Source organism: Spinacia oleracea, chromosome 1 (assembly GCF_020520425.1).
Source record: "Spinacia oleracea cultivar Varoflay chromosome 1, BTI_SOV_V1, whole genome shotgun sequence".
Lineage (NCBI taxonomy): Eukaryota > Viridiplantae > Streptophyta > Magnoliopsida > Caryophyllales > Amaranthaceae > Spinacia > Spinacia oleracea.
Window position 1 is genome coordinate 43,941,530 of NC_079487.1, and position 7,526 is coordinate 43,949,055.

Consider the following 7,526-nt stretch of genomic DNA (forward strand, 5'->3'; position numbering starts at 1 on the left):
GTATGGAACATCTTGTATTTACACGCAAGATGCGAGTGTTTAGCATTTGTCATGTGGATTGGGTTAAATGCCTTAATGTCTTAAGGGCATCTATTGCCATCTATTACTATCTATATATATACTACCTCCGTTCCTAAATAATCTTTACGGTTACTATTTGCACGGTAATTAAGGAATTTTGGTGAACATGTGATGGTGGGGTAACAAATGGAAAATGAGTGGCTATAAATTGTCCAACAATGTGAGTGGGTGGAAACTAATATTAAAGTATTGTGAGTGGGTAAGTTATGGTGGGCCAAATAAGAGTAAAAATGGAATAAAGTAGGAGTGTAAAGAACTTTCAGGAACGGACTAAAACGGAAAGCGTAAAGAACTTTTAGGAACGGAGGTAGTATATGTTTGGGCTCCCAATTGGAAACCAATTGGGCCTCTAAGTCCAAAGCCCAAAGGCTCTATACATCAACATCAACCCACGACCAACTCCTTTGGCTTGTCAGCCACCATAGAGGCCCAAGGCCCAAATAGTAATAAATGACCTATGGGCACATTTACTACTCAAACACTATAAATAAGCCGCCAAGGCACACACCCCAAGGTACGTCCATTTCACACCTTAAGACTACTCTTCTAGAGAACTTCTCTCTAGAATCCGAGCATTGTTCTTACTTAGGCATCGGAGGGGCTTTCCTCGGAAACACCCCCGAGGCTAGTAACTTGTTCATTGTGCAGGTTAACTTGGACGCGACACATTCGAGCTAGCAAGATCTTCAACACGCACAAAAAGGGCCTTCATACGAAGCCCATTGTTTCATCCACTTCAACACCGGAACAATTTGGCGCCGTCTGTGGGGAAGAACACTTGAAAGCTCCGAAAAACACTTCGCTTTTCACGCGAAAAATGGAAATTCCCAACAATGACAACCAGGTGGGAGATGTCCTTGTCCAAACGGATTCGGAATCCGATGGAGGGGAACAGCTGCACTCAGTGGCGAGATCGCAGCCAACAAGGGCCACCGCCACAACCAGCAGACCACTCCCTTCTCGAGAAGAGCTCGATGCGGCCATGACCATCATGCAGAACTTCCTCTTCAACGAGAAAAAACAAGCCTAGGCAGCAGCACGGCGAGAAGCGAGGAGAGCTAGGCGACAGGTATTGTTGAACATGCCCTCGACTGACGAGGACAATGCGAGGCCCGAGCAAGATCTCTCCACAATGTCAGGAACGCACCTAATGACGAGATGGAGAGAGAGCACGTGGGATACGCAGCAGAGAGCTGCACAGCAGCCAGAGTGGTTCGCAACACCGTCTCCAACACCGCAAGCTCTCCAAAGCGGGGCAAGTGATCGCACTCGGATCCGAAGCTCGTTCCATAGCAGACTGCGACCTTCGATTCATGATAGGCTGGGTAGCCACCGTGGGTCCAGTAGACAACCCGAAGGCAGTGGCAAGTCGAGAAGGAGAAGGAGAAGTGACCGAACTCCTAGCCCCCTACACGCCCCTGAGCAATCCCTTAGAGGGAACTCGAAGAGCGAAGGTATCAGGGCGAGGCTACGAAAGAGGATCATGACTCCAGCATCGTCCCCATTCTCGGATGACATTGTCATGGAGAAAATCCCCAAAGTGAGGCTGCCAGCACACTTGACATAGAGCGGGATTACGGATCCGAGGGATCACGTCATCTCCTATGAACAACAGATGTTTCTAAGTCCCTACTCCGAAGCCTGTTGGTGCAAATACTTCCCAACCACGCTGACAGGAGTTGCGGGAGAATGGGTCAGATCGCTGCCGAAGGGATCGATCAAAAGTTGGAAGAAGCTGAAGAAAAGGTTCTGTGTGCAATTCGTGAACAACAATCGCCCAGAACGAACCACTGCCGAGCTAACTTCTATACAGCAAGAAAGGGACGAGAGCCTGCGAGACTTCATGGCCAGATTCATGAAGGAATCCACCAACATTCCGAACCTGCAGCCAGACGTGGCAATCTTCGCCTTGAAGCACGCGCTATGGGAGGGATAATTCCGAGATAAACTGACAATGAAAAACCCCTCCAAGATAGCGGACGTGCTCCAAATGGCAGATGCGTTCATCAGAGCAAAAGAGTTCAACAAGGCTGCAACAAGGCTAAGAGGATCCTCGGATCCGAAAGATAACAAAGCAAATCAAAGTAAGCCCGAGGGCAACTCGAGAAAGGGGAAAGAGAAGGTGGGTGCGAGAGAGCCGAGCCCAAAGAAGGATGGGAAAAAGGGTGAATTTCAACCCAAATACACCAACTACACTCCACTCGCCATACCCCGAAGAGAAATTTTCAATCTCCATAAAGATGATGAAAAGTGGAAGCTACCAGACAAGCTCAGATCCAACCCCCTCCGTAGGAACAAGAACAAGTGGTGTGAGTTCCACGATGACTTCGGCCATACCACTGAGGAATGCAACTCGCTGAAGGACAACATCGATGACCTCATCCGCCGAGGCTACCTAAAGCAATACTTGCTCGACCGTAGAACGGAGAGGGAAGAAAAAGAGAAAGCAACATCTGGAAAGCTACAAGAGCAAGCCCAGAGAAGAGTCCATGAGACCGAGGGACAAAAGAAGAAACCAATTCTCGTGGTGTTCTGAGGACAAAGGTCCGGCCACGCCAGCAAGAAACACTTAAGATCTCTCTCCCACCGAGTCAACTTCAGCAATGTTGGGGAGAACCAGCCTACCCCCCCGAACATGACCTTCACTGCTGATGACTACCTCGGGACCCAGTACAAACATGACGACCCGTTGGTGATCGAAATGGATCTCAACAACCACAATGTCCACAGAGTACTAGTCGATGGAGGAAGCGCCGTCAATATCATCTTCAGGAACTGTTTCGAGCAGCTCATCCTCGAAGAGGGAGAAGAGTCACTGACCAAGGTCAGCTACCCATTAATTGGATTCAACGGATCCGCAGCTATTCCCCGAGGAAAGATCACCCTACCCGTCACAATCGGCCAAGGCCTGGCGGCGAGAAACGTCCGAGAAGAATTCCTGGTGATGGACTGCGACTCAGTGTATAACGTCATCATGGGACGAACCATGATCCACAAAATACAAGCAGTCCCATCCACATACCATCACATGATGATGTACGTCTCGGATGCAGGCTTCACCGAGCGGATAAAAGGCGACGAAGAGGTGGCAAGATCAACCTGTCACGCGGCCATCCGAAAGCCGAAGCTAGGAGACAGTCCTGAGGACGAAGATGAGAAGAGCCCTCCCCCAGGTGGAGACAAAGATGCCAAGAGGAGAAAGGCATAGCCGAGCAGTCTGGTAAAGCCCGCAGAGGTTGATGCTCGACCAGAGACCCTTTCCCCCGAACCAGACCAAGAAATGGAAGACATTCCCCTAGAGGATGATTCAGACAGAAGTGTCCGAATAGGCAGAGGCCTAGGCTCGGGACTTCGAATAGAGTTGATCCAGTTGCTGAGGGATCACAAAGACATCTTCGCGTGGTCGGCAGCTGACATGCCAGGGATAGATCCGAAGATGATCTGTCACAAGCTGGATATCAGTCCCGAAGCTCGGCCAATCAAACAGAAGAAAAGAAACTACTCCTCGGAGAAAAACAAAGCTATCGCCGAAGAGGTGAAGAAACTACAAGAGGCAGGCTTCATCGAGCCATGTATGTATCCCAAGTGGTTGGCCAATGTGGTCATGGTCAAAAAAGCGAATGGCTCATGGCGCATGTGCGTCGATTTCACTGATCTAAACCGAGCCTGCCCAAAAGATTGCTATCCCCTCCCGAGGATAGATCAGCTAGTGGACTCAACCAGTGGCCATGCATTGCTGAGCTTCATGGACGCCTTTTCAGGGTACCACCAAGTGTTCATGTACCCCGACGATAGAGAGAAGACCGCCTTCATCACAAGCGCGGGAGTGTTCAACTACAAAATGATGCCCTTCGGATTGAAAAATGCTGGAGCCACCTACCAAAGACTAGTTGATCACGTCTTCGCTGATCAAAAGGGAAGGAACGTCGAGGTTTATGTGGACGATTCCGTAGTAAAAAGCGTGAAGGAAGAAGATCACATCAAAGACTTGGCTGAGACCTTCGCCAACCTGAGGAAATACAACATGAAATTGAACCCAAAGAAATGTGTCTTCGGGGTAAAGTCAGGGAAATTCCTCAGATTCATGGTGAGTGAAAGGGGAATAGACGCGAACCCGAACAAGGTCCAGGCTGCGCTAGATTTACCCGAGCCGAAGACAAAGAGAGACGTGCAAAGGCTAACAGGCAGGTTAGCCGCACTGTCGAGATTCATATCGAAAGCTTCGGATAAAGGGGCACCCTTCTTCAAAGCTCTCAAACCTAAGACCCTCCCAGGAGGAGAAGCAGAACCCATCAAAAAGAAAGGCGTCCCGAGGAAAGTGGACCCCGAGTTGACATGGGAACAAGAGCAAAGAGACGCATTCCAGCAACTCAGGGCTCACTTAACTCAACTGCCGACGCTAGCCAGGCCAAAAGAAGGGGAAACTCTGTACTTGTACGTCGCAGTCAGCCCCGGAACCATAAGCGCAGTGCTCCTCCGAGAGGAGGAAAAGAAACAACATCCAATCTATTTTACCAGCCGAACCTTGACAGACGCCGAAACTCGGTACCCACTCATTGAGAAAGTAGCATACGCGGTGGTGGTAGCAGCTCGGAAACTAAGACCCTATTTCGATTCCCATCAAATAGTGGTGCTAACTGACCAACCACTGGAGAAAGTGCTAGACAAAATAGAGAGATCGGGAAGATTGGCTGCATGGGCTTTCGAGCTATCTGAGTTCGGGATCAAGTATCAACCAAGGACGGCCATCAAAGCGCAAGCGCTCGCAGACTTCTTGGCCGAATGCTCATATCAGGAAATGCTAGATGACACCAAAAAGACATGGGAGGTCTACACTGACGGATCTTCCACTGTGAACGGCTTGGGAGCCGGAGCAGTACTGATACCCCCAGTGGGAAAGAGCATAGAGTACGCCCTAAAGTTCGGTTTCAAAGCAACCAACAATGAGGCCGAATATGAGGCCGCAATCGCAGGAATAGAGCTGTGCTTATCTCTGGAAGCCGTACATGTTTGCCTCAAGACTGATTCTCAGCTCGTAGCCAACCAGATCCGAGGAGAGTATGAGACCAAATGGCCAAGCATGACAGCTTACCTAGCAAAAATCAAATCCTTAACGTCAAAGTTAAGATCCTTCGAAGTCATACTCATCCCCCGAGGTCAGAACGCACAAGCGGATGCACTATCCAAACTTGCAAGCTCAACGCTCACCGACCTAAACAGGTCAGTCCATGTGGAAGTGCACCAAGAAAGAAGCATTGACATGCCACCCCCCACAGTGTGCAATGTGCGTCCAGAACCGAGCTGGATGGACGCAGTCCTTGCGTACAAACAAAGGGGAGAACTTCCCGAAGACAAGCTGCAAGCAAGGAAGCTGAAAAGGTTCAACTAGTGGTTCATCATTGACGCCAACGGAGAGCTCATGAGGAAGTCATTCTCAGCCCCACTGCTGAAGTGTGTAGGCCCAACCGATGCCGATTATATCCTAAGGGAAATCCACCTCGGCATATGTGGAAATCACATCGGAGGCAGGGCACTAGCACACAAGGCACTAAGGGCCGGATTCTGGTGGCCCACCATGGTCTCCGAAGCAAAGGCGCTGACAAGGAAATGTGAGAAATGCCAAAAGTTCGCACCGGCAATCCACCAGCCAGCCCAAACCCTGCAAACAACACTCTACCCCTTACCATTTGCACCATGGGGCTTGGATATCATCGGTCCATTCCCCTCGGATGTGAATCAGAAAAAGTGGCTGATTGTAGGGGTTGACTACTTCAGTAAGTGGATTGAGGCCGAGGCAGTCTCATCCATCACGGAGCAGCAGGTCCGCAAGTTCATTTGGAAAAATATCATCACAAGGTTCGGAATACCGAGGCTAATGGTCTTTGACCACGGGAAGCAATTCGACAACACACCACTGCCAAGATGGTGTTAACAGTTCGGTATCCGCCTCGCCTACTCAGCAGTGTGCCATCCTCAGAGCAACGGCCAAGCCGAAGCCGCAAACAAACTCATCCTCAATGCACTCAAGAAGAGAGTCGAAGACGAAAAGAGCAAATGGCTAAAGGAGCTCCCTAGAACACTCTGGTCCCTTCGGACCACTGAGAAGGAAGCCACGGGACAGACCCCCTTCCACTTGGTTTATGGTTCCGAAGCTGTCATCCCTGTAGAGATCGGAACAGAAAGCCTAAGGGTCCAAGCATACAAAAGTATGATGGAATCCATGGGCAAAGAAACAATCAACTTCTGTCCGAATCCTTGGATCTACTAGATGAGGCTCGGGACGAAACCAGAACTCTCAACGCAACCTATCAGCAAAGAGTCAGCAAGCACTTCAACCGAAGAGTCAATGCCAGACCTTTAAAGGTCGGTGACCTAGTGCTCAGAAACGCTGCTGCAGTTCAGAAAGGGAAGATCCACGGGAAACTCTCGGCAACATGGGAAGGACCATACATCATCCACTCTGAAAAGAGGACTGGCACTTTTATGCTTAAACAGTTAGATGGAACAGTCTTGAAGAACCATTGGAATGTCGATGTTCTCAAGAAATATTTTGTATGATCTCACCCCCATCCTTTTGTACTCCAAGTTAGTCGTTTAATGAGAAGAGGAAAGCCACTGGCACCATGTGTTTCATTAAACATATCCCTATGTCTTTTATTCTATCACTATGTTTTTATACGCATGCATGCAACTTCGGATCTGATCAATCCGAAGCTAAAATCAACCCGAAGTAGCCATTTCTTGGGGTCAACGAGCCCAAAAAATATCTAACTCAAAACAACCCGCAAGGTACCGTCCAGAATCCTCGGATTCGCGATACCCAGGGACATTCCGTTCGCAAAAAAGTCTCGAACAGTTATAAAGAGTTCGGCTTAGATCCACGGATCCCCGAAACTCATAACTAAATCAGACTTGCGATTTCTTGCCCAGGTTTCCAAACCACAAGAAGTCGGAAGAACGGAAGTATACATTAAAAGAGTTCAAAAGCAGACTCAACAGAACCACGGATCTGAAGAGCTCAGAAGCAGACTCTAAACATGTCTACAAACATTAAAAGAGCTCAAAAGCAGACTCAACAGATCCACGGATCTGAAGAGCTCAGAAGCAGACTCTAAACATGTCTACAAACGTTAAAAGAGCTCAAAAGCAGACTCTTATCAGATCCACGGATCTGAAGAGCTCAAAAGCAGACTCCAAACGTGCCCAACACTGGAGAAGAGCTTAAAAGCACTCTCAACAGATCCACGGATCTGAAGGGCTCAGAAGAAGACTCTAAACATGTCAAAATCGAAAAAGCCCAAAAGCTGACCCTAAAAAAATCTTCAGACCTGAAGGGTCTTAACCATCAAGCCCTTCAGCAAGGCCTCGAACGAGTTTTGTAACAGATCCATGGATCCGAAGAACTCAAAAAGAGAGATCCGCAGATAACAAAATCCAGGGATCCC